This window comes from Schistocerca gregaria, chromosome X (assembly GCF_023897955.1).
Source record: "Schistocerca gregaria isolate iqSchGreg1 chromosome X, iqSchGreg1.2, whole genome shotgun sequence".
NCBI lineage: Eukaryota > Metazoa > Arthropoda > Insecta > Orthoptera > Acrididae > Schistocerca > Schistocerca gregaria.
In genome coordinates, this window is record NC_064931.1 from 607,886,945 (window position 1) to 607,903,289 (window position 16,345).

The following is a 16,345-nucleotide window of genomic DNA, read 5'->3' on the forward strand; positions in this document are numbered from 1 at the left end:
GGTGAGCAGTGACTCGGTGCGTGATGACCTGTCAAGACACCTGGAGGCGCCAGTTAATCATCGTTAACACAGTAAACATTTATTGTTCAAAGATACATACAGGGTGTTTCAAAAATGACCGGTATATTTGAAACGGCAATACAAACTAAATGAGCAGCGATAGAAATACACCGTTTGTTGCAATATGCTTGGGACTACAGTACATTTTCAGGCAGACAAACTTTCGAAATTACAGTAGTTACAATTGTCAACAACAGATGGCGCTGCGGTCTGAGAAACTCTATAGTACGATATTTTCCACATATCCACCACGCGTAGCAATAATATGGCGTAGTCTCTGAATGAAATTACCCGAAACCTTTGACAACGTGTCTGGCGGAATGGCTTCACATGCAGATGAGATGTACTGCTTCAGCTGTTCAATTGTTTCTGGATTCTGGCGGTACACCTGGTCTTTCAAGTGTCCCCACAGAAAGAAGTCTCAGGGGTTCATGTCTGGCGAATACGGAGGCCAATCCACGCCGCCTCCTGTATGTTTCGGATAGCCCAAAGCAATCACACGATCATCGAAATATTCATTCAGGAAATTAAAGACGTCGGCCGTGCGATGTGGCCGGGCACCATCTTGCATAAACCACGAGGTGTTCGCAGTGTCGTCTAAGGCAGTTTGTACCGCCACAAATTCACGAAGAATGTCCAGATAGCGTGATGTAGTAATCGTTTAGGATCTGAAAAATGGGCCAATGATTCCTTTGGAAGAAATGGCGGCCCAGACCAGTACTTTTTGAGGATGCAGGGACGATGGGACTGCAACATGGGGCTTTTTGGTTCCCCATATGCGCCAGTTCTGTTTATTGACGAAGCCGTCCAGGTAAAAATAAGCTTCGTCAGTAAACCAAATGCTGCCCACATGCATATCGCGGTCATCAATCCTGTGCACTATATCGTTAGCGAATGTCTCTCGTGCAGCAATAGTAGCGACGCTGAGGGGTTGCCGGGTTTGAATTTTGTATGGATAGAGGTGTAAACTCTGGCGCATGAGACGAGACGTGGACGTTGGCGTCATTTGGACCGCAGCTACTACACGGCGAACGGAAACCCGAGGCCGCTGTTGGATCACCTGCTGCACTAGCTGCGCGTTGCCCTCTGTGGTTGCCGTACGCGATCGCCCTACCTTTCCAGCACGTTCATCCGTCACGTTCCCAGTCCGTTGAAATTTTTCAAACAGATCCGTTATTGTATCGCTTTTCGGTCCTTTGGTTACATTAAACCTCCGTTGAAAACTTGGTCTTGTTGCAACAACACTGTGCTCTAGGCGGTGGAATTTCAACATCAGAAAAATCCTCTGTTCTAAGGAATAAACCATGTTGTCCACAGCACACTTGCACGTTGTGAACAGCACATGCTTACAGCAGAAAGACGACATACAGAATGGCACACCCACAGACTGCGTTGTCTTCTATATCTTTCACATCACTTGCAGCGCCATCTGTTGTTGAAAATTGTAACTACTGTAATTTCGAAAGTTTGTCTGCCTGAAAATGTACTGTTGTCCCAAGCATATTGCAACAAATGGTGTATTTCTATCGCTGATCGTTTAGTTTTTATTGCCGTTTCAAATATACCGGTCATTTTTGAAACACCCTGTAGTTGTCTCGTTTCTCAACCACGGCGTCAGTGCCCAGCGGTGTCACAGGACCATTGGCCATGCTGTGTGGGCTGCGTCACTTGATCTGTACACCACAACTAGCAGCTCCAGAATGTGTGTAACCAGGGAATGTCTGATTGTACGGTAGGTGGCGTGCAGGAGAGGCACTACCAGCTCTGTACGGAGTGTTTAGACATGTGGAGCTGCAGCCAGCGTATGGGAGAATGGAATGTAGCATCGCAGTCTGCTCACGGCAACAGAAGTCAGGCAGCGGCAGCTGCATGCCCACGCAGTGACTCACGATGGTCTGCTCCCTAGACCTGCTGGTTAGACCACCAGAAGGTCCGCTGGATTATGGCACCTACAGCTCCCCATCAGTCTTGTCTCAGATGGTGGCACTGCAAATCACGGCGGCTGTGTCCCCAGGTGGGACTCACTCTTCCATCAAAGACTCTAGATGGTTTAATGACTGGGACATAGACTGTCATAGATCCAACCTCCAGCCTGGACTGTTGAAAACCACAGGCAGTGCTATCAAGCTAATTCTGGTGCAGTCTGCATTGTAGCCAAATGTATTCAAGATGGGGGCCTTCCCACCACACCTCAACCTGCCCCCTGGTGTAGATATGGCAGTGTTGCACTTTTGATATCAGATTAATTGGCTAATTAATTAAGTTCAAAATGGTTCAAACGACTCTGAGCACTATGGGACTCAACTTCTGAGGTCATCAGTCCCCTAGAACTTAGAACTAATTAAACCTAATTAACCTAAGGACATCACACACATCCATGCCCGAGGGAGGATTCGAACTTGCGACTGTAGCGTTCACGGGGTTCCATACTGAAGCACCTAGAACTGCACGGCCACACCGGCCGGCAATTAATTAAGTCACTCCCTTCCCTTCCCTCACCTGGAAAAAAAAGGCGAGAAATTCAAAATCAGTGGGAAATTCAAATTTTCGAGGTAAATTCGAATCTGTGTGGTAAATTCAAATGTTAAAAAAATGTTCAAATGTGTGTGAAATCTTATGGGACTTAACTGCTAAGGTCATCAGTCCCTAAGCTTACACACTACTTAACATGAATTATCCTAAGGACAAACACACACAGAGATGCCCGAGGGAGGACTCGAACCTCCACCGGGACCAGCGGCACAGTCCATGACTGCACCGCCTAAGACCGCTCGGCTAATCCCGCGCGGCAATTCAAATGTTAATTGCAATGTACTGCAGAGGACATAATAATATATTCATTATTTGTAAGAATTCAATTTGCATATCGCTTGTGTGGAAAGATGTAGGGTACTCGCTTCATTTCATCGTCTTTGGAATACTGGCACAACCGAACTGTGATGTCACAATCCAAGATAGCTGACCCAGAATACTGGTGAGCTCTAACACTCCTCTTATTGGCAGGAAGTTCATAAATTGGCGGAAAATTCAAGTATCGGGGAGAAAATTCAAATTTGGTTATGAAACGTGGAAGCTGGCGATTGGTAGTTGCCATTGACCGAGCGCTCGAGAGTAGCTCTAGCTAGTCTCATCAATACGTGCTGGATATAGAGAGGATATTTTCGCTATTAGTCTAGCACTAGAGAGTTGCTCCAGTCAGTCTAGCCAACAGCCATATGTGGGAAGGATGGGTAATAATAACAGAACAGCAAAGTGTCACTCAAGTGCAGGGAAATAGCCCCCCCCCCCCCCTTCCCCCTGCTAATTTACAAGTGAAGAGCTTCTGGGAGAGACATAAGGATGGGTAATAGTATTAGGACAGTGACCAACTGACACAGTGCTCCTATAAATCCATGCTCCCTGTATACAGGAGCCATATAGCAACAGCATTGAGGAATGAGACACACTTATACCAATTTATGAGTCACTAGTTGCATGCTGGCCAACAAAATAGTGGCAAATACATCAAAAACATTTTTATGACTGTAGTGCTCATTATCTTACTCGAACACAACATCTCAAGACGAAAAAACTGGCCATTCACCTCCAGTCTAGTCCAGGGCCGTATACCGAGTGTATAGTGTACCTGAAGAACTAACCAGCTGAAGCCATTCTTTGTACATGACCGGTCGTGAGAGGCTAAGCCACGACTTCAGGTGAGCTGAGCCTTCGTGACCACACCTGCTGCTGGCACATTGCGAGACAAGCAGATACGACTTGAACGTAGAGTTATAACTTCAATTTCACCCAAAACATAGGATCACCAATCTAAAAAATTAACTTTAGCTAATCTGAGATGGGAATGTTGTAGTCCGCACATCTCGAATTTCTCATGCGAAATTTAGATTCCTCCCTTTTATGCGTATTATTTTCGAAGACAGAAGAAAGAGGAGCATACACAAATTTTCACATCGCTAAAGTATCGTTAGTTATTGATCCATAGTGTGAAAATACTGTACAATAGTATGACACATGCTATATTTCCTCTACGTATTCCCTTATCCAGTAAAAAAAGCTGTTTTTATGAGATTAACATCCGTTACGTCCTGCATCACGGGACTAGAATATTAAACTCATTTTTGACTCATGACGGTGTGGTAACAGCATGCTCTGTCTCTGTCACAGGATGCTTCCTCGCTTTCGACCTCAAATGCATCGTCACCTACGAAGTCTCTTAAGGGAGTCAAAGAGAAGCACAGAGGAGTTGTGAATATCATATTAATACTACGTATCACTTAATAAATTCGGCAATGTGGCTGATTCTGTTACGATGGGCATCTCTCCTTGTGTAGGTGGAAGATTGAAAATTCGTTGAAAGATACCGCTGCTACGGAAAAACATCTGGTTATCGCTCCAACTCGCGAATCACATCCGTGTCACTCTTGCTCTCACTTTCCCTCGCAGAGCGGCAAGTCACTGATATCAAATTGATTGGCTAATTAATTAAATTTATCATGAGGGTCCCTTTGCATGACGAGCAATTTTTTCGCGCAGACGGATTACACACGCCACATGACTCAAATGAAAATCCCTGGAGGGAAGGCGATGTTTTTTTTAGAGGAACACTATTTAGAAAATTTGAAGAATCGATATTTGAAGCTGACTGTAGAAGGATTCACGTGACGTCAACATACATTCCGTGTAAGGACCACAAAGATAAGATATGAGTAATTAGAACTCAGCCCGGGTTCCCGTGTTCAATTCCCGGCAGGGTCAGGGATTTTCTCTGCCTCGTGATGACTGGGTGTTGTGTGATGTCCTTAGTCCTTATGTTAGTTAGGTTTAAGTAGTTCTAAGTTCTAGGGGACTGATGACCATAGATGTTAAGTCCCATAGTGCTCAGAGCCATTTGAACCATTTTTTTGAATTAGAACTCATATGGAGACATTTTTTCCCTCGCTTTATTTGTGAGTGGAATAGGAAAGGAAATGACTAGTAGTGGTACAGGGTACTCTCAGCCACGCACCTCACTATGGCTTGCGAAGTATGCATATACACTGAAGAGCCAAAGAAACTGGAACGCCTGTCTAACTAATATCGTGTAGGGGCCGCGCGAACACGCTGAGGTGCCCCAGCACGACGTGGCATGGACTCGACTAATATCTGAAGTAGTGCTGGAGGAGATTGACACATCCTGCACTGCTGTCCATAAATCCGTAAGAGTACGAGGGGTGGAGTTCTCTTCTGAACAGCGCGTTGCAAGACTTCCCAGATATGCTCAATAATTTTCAAGTCTGGGGAGTTTGGTGACCAGCGGAAGTGTTTAAACTCAGAAAATTGATCCTCGAGGCACTCTGTAGCAATTTTGGACGTGTGGGGCGTCCCATTGTCCTGCTGGAGTTGCCCAAGTTCGTCGGAATGCGCAGTGGACATGAATGGATGGAGGTGATCAGACATAATGCTTACGTACGTATTACCTTTCAGAGTCGTATCTAGACTTATCAGTGGCCCCATATCTGTCCAACTACACATGCCCCACACCATTACAGAGCCACCACCTGCTTGAACAATCCCCTGCTGACATGCAAGTTGCATGGATTCATAAGGTTGTCTCCTTACGCGTACACGTCCATCTGCTCGATACAATTTGAAACGAGATTCGTCCGGTCAGGAAACATGTTGCCAGTCCTCAAGAGTCTAATTTTGGTGTTGACGGGCCAGGCGAGGCGTAAAGCTTTGTGTTGTGCAGTCATCAAGGGTACCCGCGTAGAATGTCGTTGCATGGTTCGCACGCTGACACTTGTTGATGGCCCAGCATTGAAATCTGCAGCAATTAGCGGAAGGGTTGCACTTCTGCCACGTTGAACGATTCTCTTCAGTCGTCATTGGTCCCGTTCTTGTAGGATCTTTTTCCGGCCGCAGCAAATGTCGAAGATTTGATGTTTTACCAGATTTTTGACATGCATGGTACACTCGTGGAATGGTCGTACGGGAAAATCTAGACTTCATCGCCACTTCGGAGATGCTGTGCCCTAACGCTCTTGCGCCGACTATAACATCACGTTCAAACTCACTTAAATCTTGATCACCTGCCATTGTAGCAGCAATAAACGATCTAACAACTGCGCCAGACACTTGTTGTCTTATACGGGCGTTACTGACATCATCGCCGTATTGTGCCTGTTTACATATATCTGTATTTGAATACGCATGCCTATACCAGCGATATAGGGTTAAGTGATATTCTGACAAAAGGGAGGCTGTAAGGTGATCTCTTTACTGCTTCTTCGATATATAGCGACATATACCACTAGCCAAGTCACAGATCTCCATTAATTATCTCGAAATCCTATCAGCACTGCTCCGTTAGTTAGATAGCTGTCTAGTCCTCTACCCGTCAATTGCTATGCAGTGAACTAACACAGTGAGAAAAAATACCATACTATCATTCAGGGAGAAATTCACCACCACGAGGATGCTCCTGCCCACATATTTTTTTTTTTTTTTACAATTGTTATTTCCTCTATTGATCTGTAGTCAATGACGTAATAGAACAGCAGCATGTCTCTTCAACTATTTTAGATTCAGCTACCAATCCTCAATCCTCTGCAAATCGCTATAGGTTACGGGTGCTGTCAACCTGTTACAAATAGGTTCGTAATTTACTGTGTTGGAGCGAAATGCGGTTGGCGTCCCTGCACGGGCCTGTGTTCAATGTGTAACTGCTAGAAGTTTCACTACTTAACCATTCACCCATTAATAACCATTTACATGGTGAACTTGCATGCGAACATAACTGGGGCTTAAGAGAAACAGTCAGTAGATAGGCTGTACCAATTGCTGTTTTTTTCCCTTTAGCGCTCGAACAAACCTCCACGTCGGCCTGAGACGATTTCTCACCATTATTTTACAGCGTTGTTCTTGACTCGGAGTTGCATTGTTCCATATCGTGTAAGTATGTATCCGGTAATTTTGGAGGTCTTTTGTATGTTTTATTGTGCCGATTCCTTACGCCAGGTTGCCTATGAAAGTCGTATTTAGACTGAATGTGAAAATTACATACAGGTGGCGTGTATCGGAAAGTAGAAATTTTGTTATTTTTGAGATATCCGTCAGTGTAGATTTTTGATAGTAATATTTTGCGGAAGTAGGCTTCGTATATTGTGACTCGTAGCCAGCCCAAAAGCAATAATAGGTTCGAAAACGCATACACGATGGAACAGAGTAATGGTTCAGTGGGAGAGCTCGAACAAACGGAACTTCTCCAGTGTAGTGTAGTCTAATGAACAATTTACAACGGGAAACGTTAGCAACAATACCGCGCAAGCAAGTTTTGAAAACGATCAGCCGCCACCCTCGTTCCCGCGTTCGTTTTGGAAAAAGTGCAGGGAAGAACTTCAGAAATTGTAGTAACGAAAGTACAGTTGCATTCCCAGTCAACCCTGTAGTAAGCTATCAGTTTGATACGAGACAGCTATCTCTTATCTGAGAAGAATTGTTAGGTGTCAGAAGAAACTAATAAACATTATCTGCGAAAAGTCTGCGGGCATGAATCAGAAGTTGGAGGGTCTCACAGTAAAGACGCAAAATAGATTCAAATTTCCGACCAGTGCGGTTGCACTTTGGAAGAGGGGGAGCTGCATGCTAGAGAAAAACTTAACCAGCAGGAAGGTCGTCTTACGGGACATTTCCGTGCGCTGGCTGAGTCGTGTGGCACGAACACGCGGAGCCTGTGAAAGTCTGGCGGCACAGGTACCGGAGTGCATTAGCGGCCGGCTAGACGCTAATAGCGAAGCGATCGAGGTATTCGAAGCCGAGGTCGCAAGCATGGCCAGAATGCTAGAGGACTTGTCCATTAGCGAAAATCGCGACAAGAATGTACTGATCAGCGGAGCTGAGCGGCAGGGAGAAGATAACCACTGAAAAATAAGTGGGGTTGGTAGGAAGCGAATATGCAGCATAAGTACATTACGGTCAAATTGTGTGAGTGGGTAGCGCGCTTAGAGAACCTCAGGTACAATATAGAGGCTAGGAGCGTGTTTTTAAGCTCATACGGGAGAGTACAGATCGGGACTCGGGGCTCAGTGCTGATTCGGACGAGGATAAGAAAGAGTGCGCTGTCGATGACAGGAGAAAACGAAATGGGCGCGCTCGAGAGCGATCTCCACGATAGGAAATGCACGGATTTTATTTTAAACATTTCCTTTCAGTCAGAAAGTTCGAAATACTACCTATGGAATATTCCATCGTTTTTTGGAGGAACATAGACTATTAATAACTTGAATAGAACGTATTAAATGTTTCACAACAATATTATTGTGGAACATTAATACTTAATAAAGCTCGAAATGTTCGAAACGCGCCAAACGGGATTCATCCCAGTGTTTGGTTACAGCAGTTACAGTTTCCCCTTCCTCCTTTCTGGTCGGATGCGCTAAAGATTGAATGCATACGTGGGTACGTCGAGAGTGAGCCAGCTACACACACGAGGGCGACAGCACGTGACTGCAAGTCAGAAAGGGAGTTCCAATATATTTTTCTGTCGACTTGCTGGTCTGAGGCGGCCCAGGGCTGCGTTAAACACTGTATAATTACACTACTGGCCATTAAAATTGCTACACCAAGAAGAAATGCAGATGATAAACGGGTATTCATTGGACAAATATACTATACTAGAACTGACATGTGATTACATTTTCACGCAATTTGGGTGCATAGATCCTGAGAAATCAGTATCCAGAACAACCACCTCTGGCCGTAATAGCGGCATTGATACTCCTGTGCATTGAGTCAAACAGACCTTGGATGGCGTGTACAGGTACAGCTGCCCATCCAACTTCAACACGATACCACAGTTCATCAAGAGTCGTGACTGGCGTATTGTGATGAGCCAGTTGCTCGGCCACCATTGACCAGACGTTTTCAATTGGTGAGTGATCTGGAGAATGTGCTGGCCAGGGCAGCAGTCGAACATTTTCTGTATCCAGAAAGGCCCGTACAGGACCTGCAACATGCGGATCGAGACGTGGCTGCACGATCCGTTACAGCCATACGGATAAGGTACCTGTCATCTCGAGTGCTAGTGATACGAGGCCGTTGGGATCCAGCACGGCACTCCGTATTACCCACGTGAACCCACCGATCTGCTAACAGTCATTGAAGTTGGAAACGTGATGGTACGCATTTCTCCTTCTTACACGAGGCATCACAACAACGTTTCACCAGGCAACGCTATTTGTGTATGATAAATCGGTTGCAAACTTTCCTCATGTCGGCACATTGTAGGTGTCGCCACCTGCGCCAACCTTGTGTGAATGCTCTAAACAGCTAATCATTTACATATCTCAGCATCTTCTTCCTGTCGGTTAAATTTCGCGTCTGTAGCACGTCATCTTCGTGGTGTAGCAATTGTAATGGCCCGTAGTGTATGATGTTGAACTTGCATCAACCAGGCTTTCCATGCCCGGCTCAGTTATTCGAAGATATGCTATACAAAAATCAGTTCCATTACGATCCTTATGGACTGGCGGAACTAACTCACATTTTCATTATGAAGTTATCAATAAACTTGCACATCATCATTGCAGGAAGAGACAAAGATGGCATACAATTATTTGGAACCATGCTACAGGAACTGCAGTACGGTTCAGGTCATGGAGCACAGAATAGCGGATCACATTCGCAGGGATAGAGGCGTCTCGACCATAGTGAAAACAGGAGACGGGATCGCATCCTGAAGCGAGATTGATTCGAGAATGAAACACATCAGCCATATCAGAACTGCCGGAATAATAAGAGGGAACTTTGGAGTCGTTACGGTAATCAAAAGAATTACGGTAGCCTACAAAATTACGGTAATCCACAAAATTACGGTAACCGACAAAGTTACGGGAACCAGGAGAATCAAAATAACGGTAATAAACGAAGTAACTATGGGAACCGCGACCGGTCTTGGGGAGAAAGGCGTACGGATAATGACGTACCAGCTTCTCTTCCTGGAGTCATGATCAGTCCAACAATCAGCAGATACTATCAGGTGAGCACTAGCGGACGGATTGGGCAATAATCATCGGATACGGAGGGCGAGACACTGCAGGAGACTATCACAAGGGCGAACGGATGTGTTATCTCGATAGCGAAGGAATGATTATGAATTTCAGATGTGGTGATCTTTTCAGGGACGGAATTTTTGTTGTCGTCGTGAGTGGTACTGTACAGGCAGGGTCAGGGTTAAAACGAAGGAATATTCGTAAAGTAGTTGTTTAAGGAGAATATTATATGTGGTATATTTATTCCATCCAGGTAAGAATAATAGTATGAGTTTTGTGGCTCTGTTTAGTTATTTAATAGGTGATCTGAACCATATGGGCTAATGGGTTCCTTATAAAAATAGATAAGTAGTTTGTGTCTTTAGTTTTCTTTTAGGCAGGAGTTGTGTGGGATGACTTTTGCTTTGTAGTTAGTGAGTGCAGTTGGTTAGTCGAAAGGGTTACACAAGACTGCTGCTTGTCTCAGAGGTTACTGAAGTTGAGTAGATTAATTTTTGCCAGTGCTTGACGGGAAGATTGTGTCTATGTGAATAATGTGAATAAGTAGAGACTTAACTGCCGACCCAACAAAAGAGGTTCGTGCCCAGTATGTATGATGTATTCTGTTCAAATTTCTGATGCAAGGTACATTACAGAAGCATTAGGGAAACAAGATCGTGAATGCGTTACTCGTCTTCGATGAAGTAAGTCTCTGTCCCATTTATACTATAAAGGTTATTTTATTCTGTACGCTTATGAATAAAAAAAGACTAATAATATAGTCAGTGAGGCCAGATTATGAAATGATTCGAAATTGTGACAAACTGAAAGTTTGCAGCTGATATGTTAGTTCCTGAGATCAGAAAATATGGAGCCCTTGAAAATGAGCCCTAATACATTGTTTAACCACATGCCAGTTGAAGTTTGGATATAAATCCTTTCTTGATTTGTGGGAGGTGTCAAGCAAAAGGAGGATAAGTAGAAATGAAGAGTACAAAACAATTGATCCATGCAGCGTAATGCAGCGTAAAACGCATCCCACATTGAAATGCGCTGGAAGTAGAGACGCTCCGGACACGAAAGCCGAAAGGCCTGCATCACATTTCAAATATTAAGCCATTGAGCAGTACATCGACAGTCGCAGAGCATGCCAGGGTGACACCAAGGATTTATCCATGGTATCTGTTGGTTTTGTTTTCTTCGTTAGTTTTTGTGAATTAGTTTTGGAAGTGAAGTGTCATTAATATTTCGTGATTTACTCAAACAGTAATATTTTCAATAGTCTCATTTGATTCTAGGTATACAGAGCAAGGATTTTTTTTTTTTTGGTTGAATAGTCAGTGTTTTCCTGTTGAGGTATGTTTCAAGGCAAGGTTTCTGCACAGTTTTCCACGGACCAACAGACATTTACTGTAATCCACAGACGGACAGTCAATCAAACCATGGTAGTATTGGTTTTAGGTAACAAAATAATGGTTTTCCGTTTTGTTTATGTGTGGATATGATAGTCGTTACACGTGTTTCTAGTGAATTGTCCTAATTCTATAGACTGTCTGTTTTTGTTGATAGCTGCATCACCGAATCTACTCCATTTTCTTACCAAATCTGGTACAAGACATATCCTGGCCTGTTTTTCAATATAAATTTATTTATCTATACTGTGTAAGCATTGTCTTTATAGTCTAAACTTTTAGTTTGACTTCAGTAGTATCGAAAGAGCTTATACATGATTTTCCCTAATATTTTACTCATGTGACTAACCTGAGAAGTAAATTCATTTCTTTTTCTCGTTGAAATATTTTCGAATGCTTAATAATTTAGTCATCTAAGTTTTCTTATTTCTGTCATTTCATTTTATTAAAAGGCCCACCTTGTAAAACATTTTTTAGCAGTTTATGATATAGTAGTTCTAAGTGAGTAATAGGAATTTCCTTCGACAGTTTTGTAATGCCTACATGACATTATCGTGAAATGTTTCTCAGTGCAGTTCAGATTGAAATAAGCTTTTCGAGCCGGTAGCATATGTCGGAGGGTCCACGTTTAAGAGTATGGCATTTGCAGCTAGAGAAAAGCACACCTGCTGGCGGGGGGGCTCTACCCACACACCTCGCCTGCTTCCCAGTATCTAACAATGGCGGCAGAGTTATGAGTCGTGGCCACCTGCCGAGCCGAGGCCCACAGCCGAGATCGTGTCCACAGGAGGGGATGTCAACCGGGAGAGGATCGCCCAGCCAAACACGGTGCGCTCTGTGTCAAGGCGGCATGCCGGTCAACGCCGGCTTATGGAAACGGACGAAAGCATCTCGGTCGGTGTCCCTGCTGCCGAGGGCGACACACAGGAGGATCACATCCTGTCTCCCTTGCGCAGAGATATCATGACGATCAAGTGCTCATCGCAATCCGACGTCGCTGATGCGTGGAGACGGCATACCACGCGACCACGAGCTCCATGATTGATGGCAGAATCGACGGAAGTATCGCGATCGCACGCAGCAACTGAGTGTTTATTTCATGAACTGCCGAAACGAGGTGATCCTCTTGCGTTGGACATCAATACATTGTGAAGACTCAGTGTGAAAACAGTGCACGTGTTGCACATGTCTATGCGACGTAAACAAAACCTATGTGCAAATTTTCAATAAAAGTGTTGATGAAATAGTCATCAAATTTAATGATTCATCAAACAGTTATCTATTTTTTATGTTATTGACCTACTGAGCCTTTGCATATAGCCAAGAAATTTTTTTTTTATTGTGCACAGTAATGCCAGAAACATCTCACAAACATTTCCAACAAAATGTGAAAATGGAAGAACATTTCAATAATACATTTTCAGCTTAAACTTATATTTTCTCCAGGTTTTTTTTTACATTACTATTATTTCTCGCCGGCCGGAGTGGCCAAGTGGTTCTATGCGATTCAGTCTGGAACCACGCGACAGCTACGGTCGCAGGTTCGAATCCTGCCTCGGGCATGGATGTGTGTGATGTCCTTAGGTTAGTTAGGTTTAAGTAGTTCTAAGTTCTAGGGGACTGATGACATCCGATGTTAAGTCCCATAGTGCTCAGAGCCATTTCAACCCTTTTTTTTTTATTATTTCTCAAGTTTAATGTATTATCTATTGTGAACTATAGAGAACTGTGCGCAATTTTTGTAATTTCACGATAACTTTTGAACTTAAATGATGTTGTTGAATTTTTTATGTTTCTGTTCTCTTTATTCAGTATACGCTCATATAACCAATTTTTTTATTTCATTGCTTAGGCTAAATTTTTATTCCGGTACATTTTGATGTGTTGTATGCCGCAATGTATTATAATTTCTATCGATGTTTTATCCAAACTCAGATTTTTTGTGACACTTTTATATTACCTTTTAAATGATTCGTCTCATGTTGTACCTTGCATTCTGACTTGGCTCTTGGACTGAGCATGACATGATGGGTCCCATAAGCGTTGAAGCCACCTTCTTTTCTTATTTTAAACTCGTCAAGTGAACATTATGTTAATCATGGTGACCAACTGAGGACCATGTTTAAATCAGTATATTGCAGTGTATGAGTAGATACAACTTACATACGTATATATTTTAGCTTTAGATTATTGGTTACTTTTTTTTTCTTTTTGTTGCCTGTTTTGCCAATTTATTCCTAACCTGTCTAATTTTTAGGGTGTTATTTTGACCCTTGTTTTCTCTCTCTCTCTCTCTCTCTCTCTCTCTCTCTCTCTCTCTCTCTCTCTCTCTCTCTCCTTTTTTCTTATTTAAAACTGCTTGATGATGCACTAGCATCTCAAGCACATTCTCTGCACAGTCTTTTCCATGGTGCTTATGAAACAGTTTATTTTAAATCTGTTTCATCTCATTTAACTTGTATTTCATGCTGTTCGCACTCATTCATTTGTAATTTAGTTTTGTACTTCGTGCTTGTTACCATTCAGTGATACAGAGCTACATTAAAGCATCGATATTTCGGATAAGCACCTAGTACTACGCATATCAGCTACATTTTGTACTTCCAAATTTGCCTTCTCTCTTTATCCTTTTGGTATCAGTACAGCATCTGGATGTCTTCTGTGTAAATATGTAACCAACGTAAATTTCTCAGGCAAGGCAAATAGATTTGTACCCTTTCCGTAGTCAATCGACAGTAGTTAAATTGGTAGTGGAAAGGATCCCTATGACCTCTTGCGTGTACTTGAGGGAAGTTTGCTAGATGGCGAGCTTACTCTCGGCACTCGCGGCTGAACCTTCAGTGAGTGAAGATGGTTTTCGTAAGAGGGATTTGGCGCTGGTGAGTGCGTTAGTGTGTGATGGTGTGTAGCTATTCTAACTGATGTACGCGTCTGATTTTCTAGTTGTGTTTCAAGTTCAGTAGTCACATTCTTATCTTTTTCAGAGTTTAATCACGAGTATGTTTTCCATATTTAATCAGTTTTTCCGGCAGTTGTCTTGTATAACCAGAACACGTGGTGTAGCAAATTCGTTACTCCAGCAAAGGTTTAAAATTCAATTGTCTGACTTCTCATTTAATCGGAATGCTCGTGTGAAACTTTCTCATATATATGTTTTATTTCCTTTGCTTTTCACTTCGTTTCAGCCTTAAGATTGTGTAACTTTGCTCATACCACGTGGTGGTACTTTCATTGTATATGACGTCAATACCATCTTGTAGAAATTTTATTCTTAATTCCGCTTTATATTTAATTGCTCTTTGTACCTGTACAGTTTACATTTGTGTTCTTGAAGTTTTCACGGGTCTTATTAATTTTACTCTGTTGTTTGATATTCATAGCATTTGTTTCACGTTTAAGACGATGCGGATAAATTTCTTTGTCGGAAACAGTTCCATAGTATTCGTATTCACAATCATTCCCTTTGACATACTGCGACGGGCAAAATTCTTTGTATCTCTGTTCTTGTGTGTGTGAATCGTGTTTGTCTGTGTGAACTTTCCTACGTGCACCTAAGATTCCCTTCTTATTTATCACCGCAATGTATATCAGAAGCCAGTGTAATAACAGTATAAGTGAATTAAATAACAGGCAACGCCCAATAATAGTTTAAAATTACTTCGTGAATTTTTAATACCATGGTTTATTTCAATAAACTTTGTTAAACTGTGATGACTGTGTCTCAGACATACGGCTCACCTTTTGTAAGATTATTTTAATCGGTCCAGCCTGACGTTCCTGAAGCGCAACAGGCAGGCATTATATTTCCGTATTTTCGTCTGTTTTTTAATTTTTTAAATTTTTTTATAGCTTAAGCTCCTGCTTACTTGAATTATTGCATTTATCATGTCTACTTATATTGTTCCCATATGCTCATTCCATCTATCCACTTGGATATTTTTATTACTATTTACACACTAGTAATGCTTACCAGTTCAGTGATTAAGTCAGTTCTAATATTAAATTTTCCAAAATTTAATTAAATGGTGTGGTGACCCTGAACATTTTGCGGCACACGGAATTCACAGTAGACAAAACAGAGTTCCACATTGGCTAACTTTCCCAGTTTCTGTTTACAAATCACTTTCCATTTGACCATTCACCCATAAATAATCGTTTAATACCTTACCTACAGACAAGTAGGTTCCAACGGAAGTTATAAAAATAGCATATCATTCAGCCCGTATTAGATAAAATTTGGGGATCATTATTTTGAGATGATGGCAAAAATACCAATATGGTTCATATGGCTCTAAGCACTATGGGACTTAACATCTGAGGTCATCAGTCCCCTAGACTTAGAACTACTTAAACCTAACTAACGTAAGGACATCACACACATCCATGCCCAAGGCAGGATTCGAACCTGCGACCGTAGCAGCCTCGCGGTTCCGGACTGAAGCGCCTAGAACCGCTCCGCCACATTGGCAGGCTACCAGTATGGGAAAGAACAAAATTCCACACTCTAATCCAATTAAGTGTAATGCTGAGTGAGAAAAATGAAGTTACCAATTTTTTTCAGAGGAGAAGATGCAATTGAAAAATGTTTGCACTTCAGACTCTATTCTCAGACTGTTGGAAGGACAGCTATTCCAAAAGAAGAAAACAGACCAAGACAAAGAAGATGAAAAAAAAAAAATATTTATGAAAGCAGAAAGTGGAGATACTGGAGGATAAGAAAAAGAGGATGATTACAACAAGGAAGATGACGGTTAATGAGATGATGATACCGATGAAGATGATGATTATGATGAGGCAGATGGCATTCATGAATGGAAGGTACTGCCCTACAAATCACCAGCAGATATGGGCTTTACCTGCTGGAAT